A 20986-nucleotide genomic window follows, 5' to 3' on the forward strand; every position below is an offset into this window, starting at 1 on the left:
TCCTCACTAAAATACTAGCAAACAGAATACAGCAACACATACGTAAAATTATTCATCACGATCAAGTGGGATTCATCCCAGGGATGCAAGGTTGGTTCAACATACGCAAATCAATAAATGTGATACACCATATTAATAAACTCAAACACCAGGACCATATGATCATCTCTATAGATGCTGAAAAAGCATTTGATAAAGTTCAGCACTCATTCATGACAAAGACCCTCTATAAGTTAGGTATAGAGGGAAAGTATCTCAACATAATTAAAGCCATATATGACAAACCCACTGCCAATATCATCCTGAATGGGGAAAAGCTGAAAGCTTTTCCTTTAAGAACAGGAACTAGACAAGGATGCCCACTCTCACCACTCCTATTCAACATAGTGTTGGAAGTACTAGCCAGAGCAATCAGAGAAGAGAAGGAAATAAAGGGCATCCAGATTGGAAAAGATGAAGTCAAACTGTCCCTGTTTGCAGATGACATGATCCTATATATCGAACAGCCTAAAACCTCTACAAAAAAACTGTTGGAATTGATAAATGATTTCAGCACAGTAGCAGGATACAAAATCAACACACAAAATCAGTAGCATTTCTTTTCTCCAATAGTGAACATGCAGAAAGAGAAATCAAGAAAGCCTGCCCATTTACAATAGCCACCAAAAAATTAAAATACTTAGGAATTGAGTTAACCAAGGAGGTGAAAAAATCTCTATAACGAGAACTACAAACCACTGCTGAGAGAAATTAGAGAGGATACAAGAAGATGGAAAGATATCCCATGCTCTTGGATTGGAAGAATCAACATAGTGAAAATGTCCATACTACCCAAAGTGATATACAAGTTCAATGCAATCCCCATCAAAATTCCAAAGACATTTTTCTCAGAAATGGAAAAAACTATTCAGACATTTATATGGAACAATAAAAGACCACGCATAGCCAAAGCAATGCTGAGCAAAAAAAATAAAGCTGGAGGCATAACACTACCTGACTTTAAGCTATACTACAAAGCTATAATAACCAAAACAGTATGGTACTGGCATAAAAACAGACACACTGACCAATGGAATAGAATAGAGAATCCAGAAATCAACCCACACACTTACTGCCAGCTGACCTTTGACAAAGGCACCAAGCCTATTCACTGGGGAAGGGACTGCCTCTTCAGCAAATGGTGCTGGGATAACTGGATATCCATATGCAGGAGAATGAAACTAGATCCACACCTCTCACCATATACTAAAATCAACTCAAAATGGATTAAGGATTTAAATATACACCCTGGAACAATAAAACTTCTTAAAGAAAACATAGGAGAAACACTTCAGGAAATAGGACTGGGCACAGACTTCATGAATACGACCCCAAAAGCACGGGCAACCAAAGGAAAAATAAACAAATGGGATTATATCAAACTAAAAAGCTTCTGCACAGCAAAAGAAACAATTAAAAGAGTTAAAAGACAACCAACAGAGTGGGAGAAAATATTTGCAAAATATACATCTGACAAAGGATTAATATCCAGAATATATAAGGAACTCAAACAACTTTACAAGAAGAAAACAAGCAACCCAATTAAAAAATGGGCAAAAGAGCTAAGTAGGCATTTCTCTAAGGAAGATATACAAATGGCCAACAGACATATGAAAAAATGCTCAACATCACTCAGCATCCGGGAAATGCAAATCAAAACCACATTGAGATACCATCTAACCCCAGTTAGGATGGCTAAAATCCAAAAGACTATGAACAATAAATGCTGGCGAGGCTGCGGAGAAAAAGGAACTCTCATACATTGTTGGTGGAACTGCAAAATGGTGCAGCCTCTATGGAAAATGGTATGGAGGTTCCTCAAACAATTGCAGATAGATCTACCATACGACCCAGCTATCCCACTGTTGGGAATATACCCAGAGGAATGGAAATCATCAAGTCGAAGGTATACCTGTTCCCCAATGTTCATCACAGCACTCTTTACAATAGCCAAGAGTTGGAACCAGCCCAAATGTCCATCATCAGATGAGTGGATACGGAAAATGTGGTACATCTACACAATGGAATACTACTCAGCTATAAAAACGAATGAAATACTGCCATTTGCAACAACATGGATGGACCTTGAGAGAATTATATTAAGTGAAACAAGTCAGGCACAGAAAGAGAAATACCACATGTTCTCACTTATTGGTGGGAGCTAAAAATTAATACATAAATTCACACACACACACACACACACACACAAAACGGGGGGGAAGAAGATATAACAACCACAACTACTTGAAGTTGATACAACAAGCAAACAGAAAGGACATTGTTGGGGGGGAGGGGGGGAGGGAGAAGGGAGGGAGGTTTTGGTGATGGGGAGCAATAATCAGCCACAATGTATATCGACAAAATAAAAATTTAAAAATTTTAAAAAATAAATAAAAATAAATAAATTAATTAATTAATTAATTAATTAAATTTTAAAAAAATAAAATAAAATAATGTTCCCCAGATGCTTATAGGACACTTCTTTTAAACTTGAAGAGAAAATTTTATACATAGTGTGTGTAAACATGTGAACATAAGTGCTTTAAATTTTCATTCAGGTGCTTTCATAGCTCAGGAAAGTTTTCTGTTATAACTTGATTATTATTTATACTGCATGTGTTTTCTTCAGAACAATAATTAACCATATATTAGATCTGCCATTTTCTTCCTTCATATCTACTATTTTTTCTCACGTTTTAAAATGCTTCATCCTTATTTAATTCTTTATTTGTTTTGCTCCTGGGAAAGTTTCTCAAGTTACCACAGTTTAAGCTTTCTATTTACTTTTTGTTTGACTGTATTGATTTTACTTAATGACACAATGCACATTTCATTCTTGGTATTGCACTTACCATTCCTGTAACTTCTTTACTTCCTTTATTATTTCAGCTAGTTTTTAGGTTTACTGGAACCCATTTTTTGCATTATCTTTTTATCTCTTGCTTAATGCAGTTTATATTTGGTTGAGTTTTACTGTGACCACAAAGCAGTGCTTTCTCCATTTCTTGGTAATAAACAATATTGAAAAATATACCTTCCTGCTTTTTTTTTTTTTTTTTTTTTTTTTTTTTTGTCTTTTTCGTGACCGGCACTCAGCCAGCGAGTGCACCGGCCATTCCTATATAGGATCCGAACCTGCGGCGGGAGCGTCGCTGCGCTCCCAGCGCTGCACTCTCCCGAGTGCGCCACGGGCTCAGCCCCCTGCTTTTTAAGAGCTATGAACACTTACCCCTTCTACACTGTAAAATTTTTTATAGTCCCGTGTTCACTGTCGTTTACAAATCCTTGGGCAAGGCAAGGTCCCGTGGATCCACATGCTTGCCTGCAGCGGGCTGTAGACACTCTCCTGATTCCTAGCAGCGTCCTTCTGGTTGCTGTCAGTTTCTTCCTTTAAGCATTTGTGCCGGTTGATGTAAAATTACATCCCCAATGAAATTATGCAATAAAATGGTAGGACCAGTGAAAGAAAATTAACACCCTGTGGTTGCGTTGTTTTTCACCCTCTTGATGGGTGTAAGGATCTGGAATGACCTGTTTTCTATTCAGCTTTCGGGTTGGAAGAAGGATCACCATATCATGTGTCTCCTTGCCATGGAAAGTCACAGGATCCTGGAGAAGCCAGCTGCCCTCTGTGTATCAGCACTTCCAGGGAGTTTGTGGTGTCCAATAAGCAAGTGTCCGGGGAGGCAGCCAGCATGAAGGAGCCTGGCAGAGCCAGTTCAGGAGAACAGGTTTTCAGGGACAGGGACCAAGCAGACGCTCCATCGGTGAGTGGAGAAGATCAGGTGGAGTTGGAACAAGGCTTAATTCTGATCATTAACTCCAGTTTCTCTCGAGATAACCCTACCCTCCAGCTTGCGTCTTGTCTCTGGAGCTATTCCTGCAGTTGTAACTTCCTTACCAGTGCTCCTGTGATTTTCTGTGGTGGCAGCACTCCTGTGCTGCTCCCTGTCGCGTCCCCATGTCACTGACATGTGCTACAGGAGTCTGAAGACCTTCCAGATGCTTCAGCAATCAACTACCTACAACTTAAGGTGCCTGTGTGCTGAGTATTCTTTCCAGCAATTCAAACCTTTGTTCATCTCCAACGACCTCCTGGTCACTTTGACCTGCCAGGTCTGACACCTGAAGTGAAGGCCACCCAGGTGAGGAAGACCTGTCTCACCAGGGGATGCAGTGTGGTGGCCCTGCCACTCTGCTCACTTTTCTGGAGGGTGAGAGGGAATAACCCACTCCATCCGGAAACCTCAAGACCAAATGCCCACAAGGCATTTCCCACCTGTGGGCAGCAGGGTCCACTTTCCTGGAGGCAGCTCTTCTGATCCCGGACCAGATGCCAGGGTAGTGCAGGGGGCCTAGCAGGGCGGGGCCCCATGGGGGTGGGGTCTGGGGTCGGAAACAGGGGCTGGTGTCACCCTCCCAGGCCTTAGGACAAAGCTGTTGTCCTTTCCTTCTCGGGGAGGGCTGCTGCATGAGTGACATTGGAGGTAGGTTCTGGGGGGGCCTAATAGTCGGCCTCTACCCACCCTATCCTCTTACCATGTTCTTGACTCCATGACAGGAAAGAATTCAAGGGCAGAGTCACAGTAGAAAGTGAGAACAGGTTTAACATAACAGATAAGAAACACAGGTTCCACAGGGAGAGTGCGACCTAGCTCCAGAGTCTGAGCAGGGCCCACACCAAGTCTAACACAAAAGTACAGACATCATGTCTAACACAAAAGCAAGAAATGCACACTTAAAGTTCAGTACAGAGTGCAGGGGGGCTCTAGAGAGTGGGCAGCTGCTGCTGAAAGTGAGTATGATACAGAGTAAAGCACACACCCCTCAGCCAGGGAACTTCGTCTGCCCCAGGAAAGTGAGCAAAAACCCCGTCTTTGGCTGGATTTGGGGTTTATAGTTTTTCTATCTAATGAATATTCACTTAAGGGGGTGGCTCCAGTTACGTAACATTTAGTCTCACACACACTCAGTCGGTCTCTTCCTGGAGCGTGTTCATTGGTCAGACCCTGTCACATGCACCAGGCATATTCAAGAATGTTCTGTGCTCTCTATTGAGCATGTCCAGCCACTGGATATGCATAAGCCAGCCCCTTGTGGTCTCACTTTCCCCATGTTGGTGCTGAAAATAGGTCTAACTGGCAACTGTAATGTTCCTTTAGGGGAGAGCCGACAGGAGGGCCTAAAGTCTGGGGAATGGCTTGTAACCCAGCGGCATGTCCTGTAACCCCAGCCCAGGGAAACTGAGCACCTCCTGTATCATTAGGACTGGGGCCGGGAGAGCAGGATGCCTGGGGGTGCTGGGGACGTGGTGGGGCCCTAGAGTCAGGTGGGGGTGCAGGTGGGGGTGGGGTGTCATGGGGGGGGTTCTCACTTCAGAGATTCAAAGTTCTTGCAGGGGTGTGGTATCTCTTTTCAATCAATGTACTATGGGGAGATGGTTCAAAAATCAAAAATGATAAAAATGTTTCCTTTGCAGCACTTGCTTCCCCATCCTTGTCTTCCCTGTTCTGTGTCCCCAGCAGGCTCTTTTTGGAGCTCTTTGTCTGTCCCTTGTGGTTTATGCCAATACAAGATAGAAGCAGATAGAATATGAACTCTGTTCGGCACCTTTCTCACACAAAAAGGAGCATATACCACACATTGTTGTGTGCCCTGCTTTTTTGTTTAATGTCACAACATGTCCTGCGGACCTCTCCCTGCACTGTGCAGAGCATCCTCATTCTTCAGACAGCTGGGGGCACTCCAGTGTGTACCATGATCCTTGTGAGGCAGGAGGTGCTCAGTTTCCAGGGACTGGGTTTCAGGCCACTCTCCTCGGACTCAAGCCCCTCCTTTAGGCCCCGAGTTATTGTTGTGTGCGGCACCTATTTTCAACATGAAGAGATTGAGACTGCAGGAGGAAGATGTATGTAATGTCAGTGGCAGAGCATCCTCAGAAAAAGGGAGTTTATCCTCGAATGACCTTCCACTAGAGGTGCTAGATAGCAATGAACATATTCTGAATATTATTTGGTGAATATGTTGGAATTTGACCTCTAAGCACACTCCAAAGAAGTGAACAGAGCAAGCACAAGCCTAGGTTACATAACCAGCTACATAACTGGGAATCACCCCCTAGTTAAATATTCGTTAGATCCCACGAACACGTGTAGAATAGCCAACTGCAAAGGTAGGATCCAGGGAGAAGGTGGGGATGTTCTCACTCTGGAGCCAGCCCACACCTGGCCTGTGAGGCGTGTACCTCTGACTCTTCACATGAAACCTGTCCTCACTGTCTCCTCTGACTCTGCTCTTGAACTCTTTCCTGTGGTGAAGTCAAGAACCTGGTGCAGGACAGGTATCCAACCTCCGCAGACCCTCTCCTCAGGGAACAGTCACAACCCAGGCTCTGTCGATAGGAGCTTGGGCTGTGCGTGCACTGTCTTGTACTCATGCAGGTGTGCCTGTCGGGTAGATCTCCTGCTTTCGTCATCTAGACCTAACAACTGCTGCCCTCCAGCTCTTTGATAGCTGTGTACCTGGACTCAACTACCTGCAGAGTTGCTGGGGCTACAGTCTGCATGTGGCCCTAACATCCTGCCCTCCCACCCTCTCCGTCTCTGTGGGCAGGACACTCCAGCTGAGGGAGGACTTGACATGGCCTGATCTGCCTCTGGGTGGCCCACTACATGGGACACAGCATGAGTCATTGGCTCCCAGGGACCAAACCACGGAAGGCTCAGAGTGACTCTTTCAGCGCATTGACCCCCAAGGGGCTGTATGATGGTTCAGAGAGCCCTGGACATTGAAGCCCACAGCACACAGTGAGCCTGCTGGCCGCAGGAGTTGACCCTCAGAGATTACCAGGGATAGCGGTCTGGTGTGGGGGTTGGGCCAGGTGCCAGATGGTCAGGCCCAGTGTGGAGAGCCACATGCTAGAAGGGCTGGGAAGGTGGACTCTCCCACGCTGTGCCCTGAGCAAGCCCTTTGTCTTACCCTGTGTGAGAAATTAAAATTCTGGGCTAGTGGGTGAGCTCTATGTCCCCAATGTTTATCTGCAACCCAAGAATGAAGCCCATTTTCTAACCTGCAAGTGAAATTCAGACCTGGATTCATGATTGGAGCGGCCTGTGGTAGGCTGTACTATTATTCCCAAATAGTTCATGGGAGGACAAAGCTTCCCTGCCCTGGTGACTCAGCCCTAACTCTTGAGACGTGAGCAGCAGTGGCAGCTCTGAGTGCCACCAGCCAGTTGCATTATTACTATTTCTTCTCCACCAGGAGACTGGCATGTTTAGTAGGGCTGGTGCTGCAGCCTTGATTCTAGAACAGAGACCCAGCTAAGCCAAGAGAGAGCCGAGAGACCCAGCTAAGCCATGAGTGACAGATAAGCCTTTGTTGTTCAAACTTGCTGAGATTTGGGCTCTTCTGTTATTGTAGTATAATAGCTTAAGCTGATTGGTACAGAGCTGCTCTGTGCCAGGCAGTGTGTTGTGCATGAGAAATACAGAGTGAGCAGGATAAATGTGGCGCTTGGACCTTATGGAAACATGAGGACCTGGGGAATAAATACTCCCCTTGATGGGGAAGATTGGAGAAAAGCAAGTTTAGTGCAAAGACCCAGAGTTCTGTGTTTAACATGCTGAGACCGAGGTGTCTATGGGATATCAAATGGAATTGTCAAGGATGTGGTTGGATGTATGGATCTTCAGCTGAGAAGAGAGGTTTGGGATGTGCATTTGGGCATGATTGGCATGTAGACTGCTAGTTAGGAGCCAGGCACTGTGAAGAAAGCAGGCGGCTCACACAGCCTGAACAACAGAAGCCATTTTGAAATCTGTAGAAGTATTGGTAGGGAGAGGCGGGAGCGAGCAGGAGGAATCTTGCCATAATGCATGGAATGGGGGTTCAGGCTGTTTGTTTTTTAAATTAATTGGAGGACTTGGAGACATCCAGGTTGGAGACATTTGGTGTCATGTCCCACTCCCCTTAGGGCAATGTTTCCAAAATTGACCCCATATGTAACTGGTGGTACACAGGCTGATTTTAGGGGATATTATAAAAATATTAGTCATCTCAGTTTTGCTGGGGTTTTTTTCAGTTACCTTCTGTTTATGGTATACGATACTGGTTTTCCATTTTCAGTGGTGATATGTGTAAATTTTAAAAAAGATATTTAAACAAAGACAAAATATGCCACAAAAACTGAGTGACTCGAGTTTGGGAAGCACTGTCTGAAAGGTAAACCCTAATACCTGCATGCGACAGATGGGGGCACTGAAGTCAAGTAGCCTGGCCAAGGGCTCCAGCCAGTCAGTGGCCAGGCTGGGGGGACAGACATACCCTCTGAGGCCAGGAGGGAATGGCTTGTCCTGTGAGGCAGCAACGGGACTGAGCTGGGACCTGGGGCTCCCCCAGCGGCTGGGATGCTTGGTCCTCCTGGATCCCGTTGGCCCTTCCTCACCTGGAGGCCACCCTCCTGGCCTGTGCCCCTCCTTGGGGCAGGACGTCTCCTCACATTCTTATCCAGCACTTTGGCCTCTCTTGGAAATGTCTCTGGCCTCACTGACTTCAATAATGAACAGAGGACCAAACCCCTGCAAGCAAACCATCAAGGGGATTAAAACTCAGACTTGCAAGTGGGAAAAATTATGATGGCAATTTTGACTAACAGTTGGGGAAAGACTAGAATCAGAACAGAGGGATCTGTGGAAATGAGACTATGCCCAAAATGTTCCTTTTTTTTTTTCTTCCTTTTTTGTTCATATGCGGAATGAAAAAAATATTTCAGGAATAAAACCTGGCCAAGGCTTGATGAAAGCCAGATACCCAAGGGCCTTCCCAGACCTCCCACAGCTCAGGCTTGCGCCAGGGCCAGGGCGGAGAGGGGAGGACGTGACCAGCAGAGAAAGTCCAGCTGGAAAGAAAACACCTGTCTTCTCCAGGTGGCCTGGAAACATGGCGAGCTGGTGGCTCTTGGTCACATAATGAAGAGTCTAAAAAGTGCTGTGTACATGCTGGGGAAGCAGACTCAGCCGTCAACTCCAACTTTCCCTCTGTCATTCACTAGCTGTGACACTGGGCAATCAGTTTCTTCTCTGAGCCTGTTTTCTCATTTGCAAGATGTTTCTGCCAAATGCCTCAAGTGTTTGTAGTAAAAAGACAGTGAGCTGTTTATTTTCTCGGGCTGTGGACACAGTGCTGGGCCTGTGTCACTGCCTATCTGCTCTCTGCTGCCATGAGGAGTTCCTAGACTGCAGGCAACAGAAACCACGCCTGGTTGGCTGGAGCAAGAATCAAAGAGGGATTTGGGTAGCTCACAGAATCAAAGACGAATGAAACATGGATCCTCAAGAATCAGAGTGAGGGTGCTTCCCCCTGGAACTGGGGAATGCTCTCTTCAGGGTGTGGGGACAGCAACACAGTAGCCAGCTGTGTCTGCCTTGGCATTGCTCTGTTCAAGTGTCAGGGTCCCCAGCCACCAGAGTCTGATTGGGTTGGCCCATGTGACTGGCCTTGCTGGAAATACCTTAATTGATTGTCACACCAAGACTGCATGCAGAATGGGCTCGTAGTTTCCCAAAGCAAATTCAACACGTGTTATCAGAAGTGGGAGTGGGTGTGGGGACTGCGAGATAAACAGCACAAGGCAAGGGAGACCCCCGAATGTCTTTCCACTGAGTCCTAGAACCCATCTTCTCTTCTGCAGGAGTCACGCCTCCACTCTGAGTCTTCTAGTCCAGCCACCCTCTAAGGACCATTGAGGACAACCCACCTGCTCAGCAGTGATGACAGTAGCGAAAGCACGTTAACCTCTCACGTGGCACTGACCTTTACGTTCTCCAAGGTGCTCTGTGGTTGTGCTTCCTGCTACATCCCCTGTCTCATTAGCTCCTCACAACATACCTGTGAGATGACAAGGCAGGGGGCCCCCCATTTTCAGAGGTGTGCAGAGGTCCAGGAGGGAGAAGACAAAGGCCCAGGGTCACAGGCTCGCAGGTGAAGGAGCTAGAACTTCACGCACTCTTTCAATAGTTTTTCTGTTGGGTTTTCTGTGGATCAAAATCAATGTATCTGAAAATAGTATTTCAACTCTTCTCTTCTAATACTTATGTGTATTCTATTTTGTTTTTATTTTATCGTGCTACCCAAAAAACTGATAATAGAAATGACAGCTGGCATCCTGTTCATTTCCTGGGCTTGATGAGCATGGCTCTCAAGGTCTGGCATAAAAGATGATGTGGAAAGTGCTCAGAACCGTGCTTGGCATGCAGGCAGCGCCGCATAGGTGTCGGTGATGACCAGCACGCCGTGGCTCTGTGCCCCTCTGCCTAACAAACGCAGCCGGCCTCCTGGTGCTGCCCACACCTAGACATGGGTGTAGCTGAAGACGCTTGATTCCACCCTCTCTGCACATCGTGGGGACTCAGTAAATGTTTGTTGACTTAACATGTGTGCCTGGATGAATCAGGTGAAAGAATTCTAGTAGCCCTCACCTGGGACGTGCTGGCCTCACGGCAGAGCCACAACAGTTCCTAAAGCTCGAGGCAGACGGTCTCCACAGATGGCCACCTGTCATCCTTCCCTCCCTGTGTGCACCTGCTGCTCTTACACCAAGAAGTGGAATCTTATCTTGACTCTGGACTGACCTCGGTGACTTGCTTGAGCCATGGATTGTGGTGGAAGTAACATTCTGGGACTTTGAGACTAGGTCAACACGAAGCCTTGTAGCTTCCGCAGGGTCTCCTGGCATGCTCCCTCTTGGAACAGTCATTCTCAGAGTGCATCCTCCAGGAATCCAGCTGCCATGCCTTGAGAAGCCCAGGCCACACGGAGATGCCACGTGTAAGCAGACTGGAGAGTCAAGAGCCCCCATGGGGTTCTAGGTGGCTGTCAGCAGGACCTGACAGCCCTGTGACTGAGCCATCTTGGATGTCCAGCCTGGCTGAGCTTCTGGTGACTGGCAGCCCTAGCCAGCCACTGACTACACCCACTCAAGAAGCCTGGGGAGGAGCCTCTGACCCAGCCAATCCGCAGAGCCATTACATAATAAAAAGTTACTGTTTTAAGACAACCTGTTTTGGGGGGTGGTTTAAAAAGTGGTAACAGGTACCTAGAGTTTCTGCTTAGAAGGGCTCCCATCTCTTCCCCTCTGAGGATCCAGCAGTGAACCCCCAAACTATGGGCCAAGAGCAGAGAAGTATCATCCTCCCTTACAATGACTAAAGTAAAGTGGCCGAATGTGGTGCAAACACAGTGATAAGTTGCATTCATGTATACTAGCAACAACCCTTTACAAAATAAAGTGAGTAAGGATCCCTTTTACAACCACGATAACAAAAATGAAATTATCTAGAAACAACATTAACACTTTGGATGCATCTAGTTCCTAGTAAGATCCCCCAGGGAGGCCGTGAGAGGTTTTGCAATGAGCTCATTAGCAGAGATTACATACTGGGAAATTTCCAGTGAAGTTGCAAATAGGCTCCTGTTTTTGCCAAATAACTAAAAGTGTTCTTCTGAACTGTTGAAACTTTACTGTGTATGTGCTGAGGTTGGGATAAAATGGCAAAGCAGGGTGGCTGGTCTGACTGGACTATAATTGAGACATTCTGTCAAGTATGTGCCAAAGCAAAAAGCATCAAGTCAGCTGCAAATGGGGGAATTGTCAGGCCTGAACCTCAGCCCCCCCAGGAACAGCTGGCAGGGCAGCTCCACCAAGCTCACATGCTCAGGGTGCCAGGCCCAGACTCGGGCAGACGACCTCCCAGGAAGAGGCGGGTGACCTTTGGGGCAGCAAGTTCTTGACAGAAGCTTGGCAAGTGTCTCCAACCATCACTTCCTCTAGAAATGTATGCTTTAATAAACCATTGCATTCATGAGCGACACTGAGTATACATCCTGGGATTCTTGACCTTTGGGAGTGAGACTCTAAGTAAAGCTACAAATTGTCACCCTGCGGGAAAAATCCTATTGTGCACAGCCCACAAAAATTATTGCACAGCTCTTCTAATGGTTACTGACTCTATGGATCTTATCCTCAAACCCAGGTTGAGAAGAGCCTGTAATTTACAGGTCTGAGTGATAGGGGGAGGGACGAGATAGGCAGGTGAGACAACCCTACCCTAGGTGTGCCCGACCCACCGGCCGCTTGGCTCCCTCACCTTGTTCACGACTCTGTCTCACGTCACTCTGTCACGAAGCTCCTGTGAGCACCCTGTTTCAAAGCAACCTCCCCCAACTCTCCCCTGCTTTATCTTTCTCGGTCTCACGTACCCTATAATTCCCGCCTTTATCTTGTTTATTGTCCATTCCCAACCATGGAAGTTCCATGAGGTGTGTTTCTAAACTCTGTGTTCCTTATTGTATCTCAGTGTCCGTACAGTGCCTGCCACTTCGTAGGTGCTCAGTACACATTTGTCAAGAGAGTGATTGGATATGGACACGAGACAGGGGGCACTCAGCTTCCCTGGGGTCAGTTTCAGGACACTCCCCTGGGTCTCGAGCCCCTCCTTTGAGTCCTGAGCGACTGCTGCTTGTTGCACCTGTTTTCAGCACCAACATGGGGAGACTGAGACTGCAGGAGGCAGACCTGTGTGAGTCCAGCGGCTGGGCATGCTCGGTAGAAAGGAGTTTATACTACAAGTGACCTTCCACGGGAGGCAGTAAAAAGCACCTGGCATATTCTAGGTGTGTTCAGTGGAATTTGACCAGTGAGAATGCTGCAAAGAGACCAACTGAGCACGTGCAAGGCTGCGTTACGTAACCTGCTATGTAACTGGGAACTACCCCTTTAGTCGAGTATTCATTAGATGACATGAATGTACAGAATATCCAATATAAAGGTGGAATCCAGGAAGACGGGGGGAGCTGCTGCTCACTCCCTGTGGAGCCAGCCTGCACTTCTCCTGTGCGGTGTGTGCACCTTACCTTTTTGTGGTAAACCTGCCTTTAGCTGGCTCACTCTTCTGAGCCAGCCTGCACTGTCTGTGAAGTGTGTATTTCTCACTTTTGCATTAAACTTGCTGTGGCTGCTGCTTGCTCTCTGGAGTCGGCCCACACTTCCCTGTGAAGTGTGTATTTCTTACTCTTTACATTACTCCTGTCCTCACTGTCTGCTGTGACTCTGCCCTTGAATTCTTTCCTGTGGCAGAGTCAAGAACCTGGTAGAGGACAGAGTGGGTTGAGGTCAACCATTCAACCTCCCCAGACCCGCTCTGCTGATATCAGACACACTCAGATCCCTTCCCTTGTTTTGAACTTCTGAAGCACAGCAACCCTTCCTTTTCCATCAGGGTCAACACATGGCAGGTGCTTGTTTAAATGCTGGTTGAACTTGGTGGCCCACTTGCTAAACGTGAGGACCCCAGTACTTTCATAAAGCTTCAGAAAAACCCTTAAAGGAAAGGTTCTCCTGGCTGCGTGCACTGTGGGGTTAGCTCCCTGAACCAACTGCAAAGCTCTGTGCCCCATGAATAAGCATTTCATTAGAAGGTGACTGCATTGGGGTTTGCACAATCTGATCGGTGATGAAAATTCACAAGTCCACAGTGTCAATTCTATGAGGAACCTCAGAATACTGGAAATCAGGGGCAGCCCTTTGCCTGTCCCGAACCCCAGCACAGGCAACCACATGCTGTAATCAAACTTGATGGAGCAGCCCTACAGATGGAGATGTGGCCATCTGCAAGTCAAAGCAGACCTGGACATGTGGCCATCTGCAAGTCAAAGCAGACCTGGACTTAACAGGGCAGCTGCTGGAGGACTCCAGGAGCCCATGGATGTGGTTCCCATACTCCTGTCTCCAGTAGGACTTTGCATGCACAGTATCAATTGCTTCAACCCGGGCCATCAGAGTCCCAGACTAGAACTGAAACTACAGCCTGCAACCCCTGACTCTCCCTCCTTTCCTTCCTCAGCCCATGTCCCTGCTTCCTGAGCCAGCAGGGCCTGCTGGGGGTAGCTGTCCTGGCCTCACGTGGCCTGACCCTCCTGCAGCCAAACCACCTGGGGGTCAGTGTCTCAGGGTGAAGATGCCTGCTCCCCAACGGTCTCAGAGGGATATCCAAGGGCATACATCGATTTGCCTCTGCATTAGCTCACTCTTCAACTATTTTTTGAGTGTTTCCTACTGCAGATCCTGTGTTGGTTTTGGAGACAGTATGGTGAGTCAGTAACAGCCATTTCTAGACCTAACAGTAGGAGGGCTATGTCAGCTCATAAATACAAATCACTAGACAAATGGACAGCTCCACGGCACGTATCTCTTCTAATTCCTTCTGTTCTTCCGTGAGCTTCTATGACTTTCCATTGTCCCCAAGAGAGATGGGGGATGCTCAGTTTCCCTGACTCTGAGTCTCAGGCTGCTCTCCTGATCCCTGAGCTAGGAGAGAATTACTGCTGCGTGCTACACCTATTTTTGAGCACAACATGGGAAGACAGAGACCACAGGAGGCAAGTTCGATCAACTTCAGTGGTTGAGCATGCACAATAAAAAAGAATTTGTCCTGGAATGATCCTCCACTGGAGACACTAGAGAGCACTGAGTATGTTTTAAGTATACTCGGTATATAAGCTGGAATTTGACCACTGTGCACGTGCCAGAAGAAACAGAGCATGCTCAAGGCTAAGAGTTACATAACCGGTAACCACCCCCCTAGTGAAATATTCATAGATAGTATGAATATGTATAACCAACTATAAAGCTAGAATCCAGGACCAAAATGAGGCTGCCACTCACTCTTGAGCCAGCCTGCACTTTGCCTCTGAAGTATGTATTTCCTACTCTTTGTATTAAACTTTCTTTCACTTTCTACTCTGCTCTTGAGTTCTTTCCTGTGGCAGAATCAAAAATCTTGTGGGGGACATGGTTGAGGTCAGGTATCTGACCTCCCAGACCCTCCCCCCCTCCCCTCTCATAACACAAGGAGGAGTAGAACTCAGCAAAGCCATCAGGTTCCTGGCTTTGTGACTCAAGACCCCGTTTCCAGTTTTCCCTCAGTCAGGAGTGGCCAGGTTGTGCTGCAGTAAGATACCAACCCTCAGATCTCAGTGGCTAAACAGAGCACAGGTGTATTTCCCATTTACTGCAAATGTGCCACAGGACCCCAGCTCTCTGGGAGAACCTCTTCCAAGCAGTGGCTCAGGGTCCCTACTGTTGGGTCTTGCAACTCTACTATCCCCACTGCTGGGGGAGAGAGGGCTAGAGGGTTCTGCACAAGCTCTTAAATGCTTCAGCCCTAAGTGGCCTCTCGCAGCCATTGGCCAGAAGAGTGGAGACCACATGGGGAGAAGGGGAGTTTCAAATGGGGGTGAGTGGGAGCACACGAATATTTGGGGAGCAGCAACCATCCTTGTCACTGTCTCCTCCTGCAAAATAAATATTCTCGGCACAAGGGTGTGAGGAAGAGAGTAGATCACACCCACTGGAAAAGCACCGGATGGTAAAGACAAGGAGTTGCCTGGCCCCACGTAAACTGCAACTGCTTTCAGCATCTCAGGACCCCGTGGATGGCAGTGTGGGGGTTGGCAGGAGCCCTCTGCACCTGAGCAAGGTGAGAGGCTACAGGCCCAGCCTGAGACATGCTGCTCTGCCCCGCTGAACGGGGCTGTGCACTGAGACCAGCACCGCAAAGGAAAGGGACCTGGGGCCCTGACAGGGATTGCTCAGGAGAGCCATTTCGAGGACATGGCTTTCAGGGGAGGCCTGAAGAGGTTCGTAGAAAAAGGGGGTGGGAGGAGGGGAGCACAGTCGTGCTCATGAGTGACATTCCAGGAACCGAGGGGGCATGAATTGAGGTTGGCACGGCGACCAGACCAGGGGGCTATGTGAATGCATGAACTGGAAATGTCGCAGGAGTGGGACTGAGGGACAGGGAGAAAGAGAACGGCCTGCCAGGCATGGTGGCCTCTGTGTATGGGTGGCTGGTCGCTTCAGCCCACACGAGACTTTTGAAATGAGTCTCAGAACCGTCTGTCCAGGGCAGGGGAGTCACTGGTCCGGGCTGCCCCGTGGGGTGTGGGATTGCTGGGGTGTCAGGAAAGTCCCTGGGTGGGAGGTGGGGGACTCAGCAGCAGCAGGAGCTGGAAGAAGATGGCAGGCCATGGTGCAGGAGGAGCGTCCACAGAGCAAGGCCACCCTTCCCCAGCCACCCGCCTCCTGCCCGGGGGACCTTCCACTGCCGGAAGCTGCAGAGAGCACGGATGGGCCATGACCCGACAGCCGAGCATTTCCACGCTCGCTAAATAAAGAGTCTTCTGTTTCCCGCCTTGGCTAACGCTTTTCCAGAATGAGCTGCACGGCCGGGAGCGGAAGGCGCGGCCCGGGGCCTCCGAGAAGCAGACCGGCCGCGTCCGCAGAGGGCGGCCGTCCTGCCTGCACGCTCACCTTTGTTTTCCTGCGTTTTAACTTTTAAGAGAGGTGACAGAGAATGTGTAGAAAGTGTTCTCTGTCACTGCTCCGTGTCACTCGAATACAATTTGGCTTTTTACATTTGACAGCTGTATACTTTTGTGTGGTGCATTAGCTATTTTTAATTGCTCTCCATTAATCCTAACATGAATTCAAGAACAATACTTTACCACTCCGATATTGCAGGAATCCTACTTAGTCACACATCGGGTGGAACGTCCTCACCCCATCCTTCAAGGAGGGCTTGGGTGAGCCTGCACCCCCTGCCAGACCCACACTGGGTGGCCTGGGGTTCACAGAGTCTGGCTGTCCCACCTGCTGCAGGTGGGGCCCAAGTAGACTTGAGCAAGGTCCGGACCTCTGGGCACTTCAGTGTGGTGGGGGCGGTGTCTCTTGTGACAGGAGCAATGCCATCTCCTCAACATTTGTGCCCAATGTGCCCTGCATAAACACGTGCTTGTCTACGCGCGTGTCTTACCTCAAAGGAAATTTCGAGTAGGGGACCATCCATGGCACCGCTCCTGCTGGACAGAGGGAAATTTGGGTACACTTCGAGCTAGAGGAAAGGAGCAGTGTCTTGGGGACCCTTTTGACTCAAAAGCCTGGTCTAGAAGCGCCTCCCTCCCTGTGTGTGCTGTGAGGCGGCATCTCCACTGTGCAGTGTGTCCCCCGTGACGCCCTCAGAGACTTGACAGATCCTCAGGAAAGAGCAGAGCCCAGAGCGCCCACCCTGGTCAGGCCTTTGGGCTGCCTGACCTCTCTCAGCCTCTCTTAGTGTTCCTGCCAAGAAGGCATCGGGCCAGCTGATAGTTTGTCCCTGGGCCCTGCAGCGATGTAGATTCAGCAGATGCAGAGGTTGAGAGCTGGAGACTGGGCCTGTCTTGCTGCCACGTGCTGATGGCAGGACAGGTGCCTTCCCCTCTGCACGAGGCCCCACCCAGGGGAGCTCCTGCCTGCGCCCTGTCTCAGCCTCTCTGCTGTCCACCTGCATTGGGCTGCAGGTCACTGACAACTTTGCAGCTGGTGCTTACACCAAGGGGTTTCCGTACCCCAGTCAACGCAACGAGAGGAAGGGGCAGTCTGGAGCACACACCCAGGGGCGGGAGATCCTGCTGCGTTCAGAGAGCCCTTGCCTGCACGGACCTGCCCTGCCACTGCAGGAGGCGTGAGACGAGGCAGGGTGGCCTCCCCAGGACCTCAGCCCCGTCCATCAGACTGTCCTGTAGCCACCCCAAGAGACAGGAGAGGAGGGAAATCCTGCGTTTTGCTTTTGTAGCCCCCACGGAAGAGAAAAGTAAGGGAGGAATAGGTAGGAATGAACGTTGGGTGAGCCAATTTAGGGTTTCTGACACAATGATGAATGTTTATTTTTAGAAAAACAATACATGGACACAGTTAAAAATTCGAATTGCACTAGAAACATATGACAGAAAGGACCACTTCTCTACGTCTGCTCCACTTGCAGCTGGCTCTGCTCCACGTAGGGGACCGTGCCACTTCTCTCAGCTGCTGGGTTGCTCACCCTCACGTCCCCAGGGCAGGGCCTGCTACCCACATTTTACAACCAGGAGTTGAAATATTAAACGAGCTAATAAATATTTCTAAATAATGTGCTTATACTACCAATGCCTGATGAGCAATTTTCGATGTTATCTACGGAACATCTGTTATGACCGCTGAGGATTTAGTCCTTGTCAGTAACCCCCTTCTCTGTATTTTCCTTCTCTTCCCTGCCTTCCCATCTCCCAAAATGGCTATAGCAAAATTAATAGTCTGATTCAAATTAATAGTCTATTATGATTATGTAATACACTGCAGAGGCAACAGTAGTATAATTTTTTCTTGTCCACTAGAATTATTACTGACCTCACTTTAAGGTTTGTTTAATTTTCAATGTACTGACCTTTATATATTTTTTCAAAATGCCCCGTCAGACCTGTCAAGTGTAGCAATGTTCTTTTCAAGGTGCCTCACCCTACGGACACTGCCAGCCCCCCATCCAGCTCCTCCGGCCCCTGCTGTGTGGACTGCTGGCTGCCCAGGAGGGCCTGCTGCCCTGAGATTGACTTCGCCTGTCGCCTGCACTGGTTCTCGCGTTTCCTCCATCCAAATATTGCTGTATCTTGGTTTGTTCCGTCGTTTTTCTGGATCATGTACTCCAGTGGCTTCTAGAAAGAGTGTTGGAGAGACGGAGTAAATTTTTAGTGCTTGTTTGCCTTAAAAAGTGCTCCTTTGACTCTATACATGTTTTCTTTTCAGTTGGAATAAATGTTTGGTTGCAAGTAATTTCCCTTCATAATTCTGCGCACAGCACATCTTGATTTCGAAAACTCTATCCCCATTTCTTCACGTGTGATCTGTTTGGGTTTGGTTTCCAGTGTCTCCCTTTTCCCTTTACATGAACACGTTCTTTTCTGCTTGCTGCAATGGGCATGGGCGTCTCCTTTCCACCTGGAGGTCATGGTCCTTCAAGTCTTACTTGGAGCAGGTTGAGCTCTTATCCTCTAGGTCGCATGGAGGGATGATGGTTAAGAAGGCACAGAACTGTGATGATCTGAGAATGTCTCAGTCCAGTAGTCAGTCTATTTCCTACATGTCTAATAAATGAAAATATATACATACATTAACTGGAAGGCCACCTGGAAAATTTGTTCTTTTTTATTTTATTTATTTTATTTTTTAAACGATGACCGGTAAGGGGATCTCAACCCTTGACTTGGTGTTCTCGGCACCACGCTCTCCCAAGTGAGCCAACCGGCCATCCCTATATAGGGATCTGAACCCGTGGCCTTGGTGTTATCAGCACCACACTCTCCCGAGTGAGCCACGGGCCAGCCCTGAAAATTTGTTCTTTATTAGCCTTGCAAGGCACAGCCTCTTTGCAATAGAATATTTTAGACTTTACTTATTGTTTAATGTTAAAATTGCTGGGTTGAGTTTCTAAACTATTTTTATGTATTATTTTCCATTTCTTCATCATTTTGATCTAATTCTTGGAAGGTGTTATATCCCAAACCTTCTACTGAAAGTCAGATTTCAGTTATCTAATTATATTCCTAGAATCTTTCTTGTTCTCAAATTATTTATTTTATTGAGCTCAAAGTGGTTAAATAAAATAAGATATTTTAAATAAAGTATTGAAAGTTTCGGTATTAACTTTTGATAAATTCTGTCTTATTACAAATCTTCCCTAGCTTTGAGCACTGAGCGTACTGCACACATACTAAATTTGTAACTGGGGTCTGGCAGGCATTGGAGAAATAGCTAATTCCTGGTCTGGAATAAAAGATGTACAGAACGAACCTGCCACATCCTCTCATATCAGAGAGCGAGGACCTTCAAACACTACAGGAGGCAACTGAAAGACAGTGAGACGAGACGCTGGGTACCGTTCAAGCTTTATTAAAGGAAAAGAATCTGCCAGGTTGTGCCCAAAGTGGATGGCAGCCTGTGGCTGCCCTCAAAATGGGGGACAGTACCAGGTGTGGGGGTGGTAGAGCTTATGTAGCGCGCCAAGGACTGGCTGATACCATCAAGGAGGGGCATTATGCTAATGTGGAAACTATGTCACCAGGGTGGAGAACTGTGCCCTTGCAGAAGCAAAAGGGTTTCTGTTTAAGTCAGGAGGCTTCTGGTAAAGGGAAAAGGGGAGCGGGTTGGTGCTGGAGTGGAAGACAAGGCTGGTGGCTATTTTGTGCTTATTGTGTGCACAATGGCGCTGGTCACATCCAAAATCCATCAGCAACTGCACTCAGGAGCCTCACTGAAGAGGTTCAAAGACTGGACAATTGAATGATAGGAAATAAGGGAAAATAACTGCAATGGATTGGAGCGTGTAAAATATATCAAATTCCATGAGTTTATAATGGTGCTAAAAATGAGTATACGTTTATGAGATGCTAGTGAAACCAGTAAAATAAAATAATAGATCTGGGCAATGAACATCAGTGGCCACTAGTATCGAAAAAGAGACAATCAGATGCCATATGCCTCCTGGTGAAAGTACTGCTTCCGTCACTACTGGGGAAGTGTTCTCTCTCTCTCTCTCTCTCTCTCTCTCACACACACACACACACACACACTCAACCTGAATCTGACCGTGTGTCAAGCCCTGGCTACTAATTCACAGGAAATACAGAAAGGGAAGTGGCTACGACAACAAAGGGACATGACCACAAAGTGCCTCAGAAAACTCAACAGGGCAATCCACTTGGTTTCTTCAACAAACAAATTTAAATTTGCAAAGAATTGAGGGAGAGGGGGAGAGAGAGAGACAGAGCAAGAGCAAGGGAGAGAGAACTTGTAGGTTAGAAGAGAGTTAAGAGATGTATGAACACATTGCAGAGTATAGACGTGATTCAGACCCATGACATGTACTACATGTGGCAACTGGAGGAATTTCAACACATACTGGATGTTTGTTGATATTAAGGAAATATTGTTAATCTTTAGGTGTTGTATTAGTCCGTTTTTGTTGCTTATAACAAAATACTTGGAACTGGGTGATTTATAAAGAAAATGAAACTTATTGCTTACAGTTTCTGAGGCTGGGAA

This window comes from Cynocephalus volans, chromosome 9, assembly GCF_027409185.1.
Source record: "Cynocephalus volans isolate mCynVol1 chromosome 9, mCynVol1.pri, whole genome shotgun sequence".
Lineage (NCBI taxonomy): Eukaryota > Metazoa > Chordata > Mammalia > Dermoptera > Cynocephalidae > Cynocephalus > Cynocephalus volans.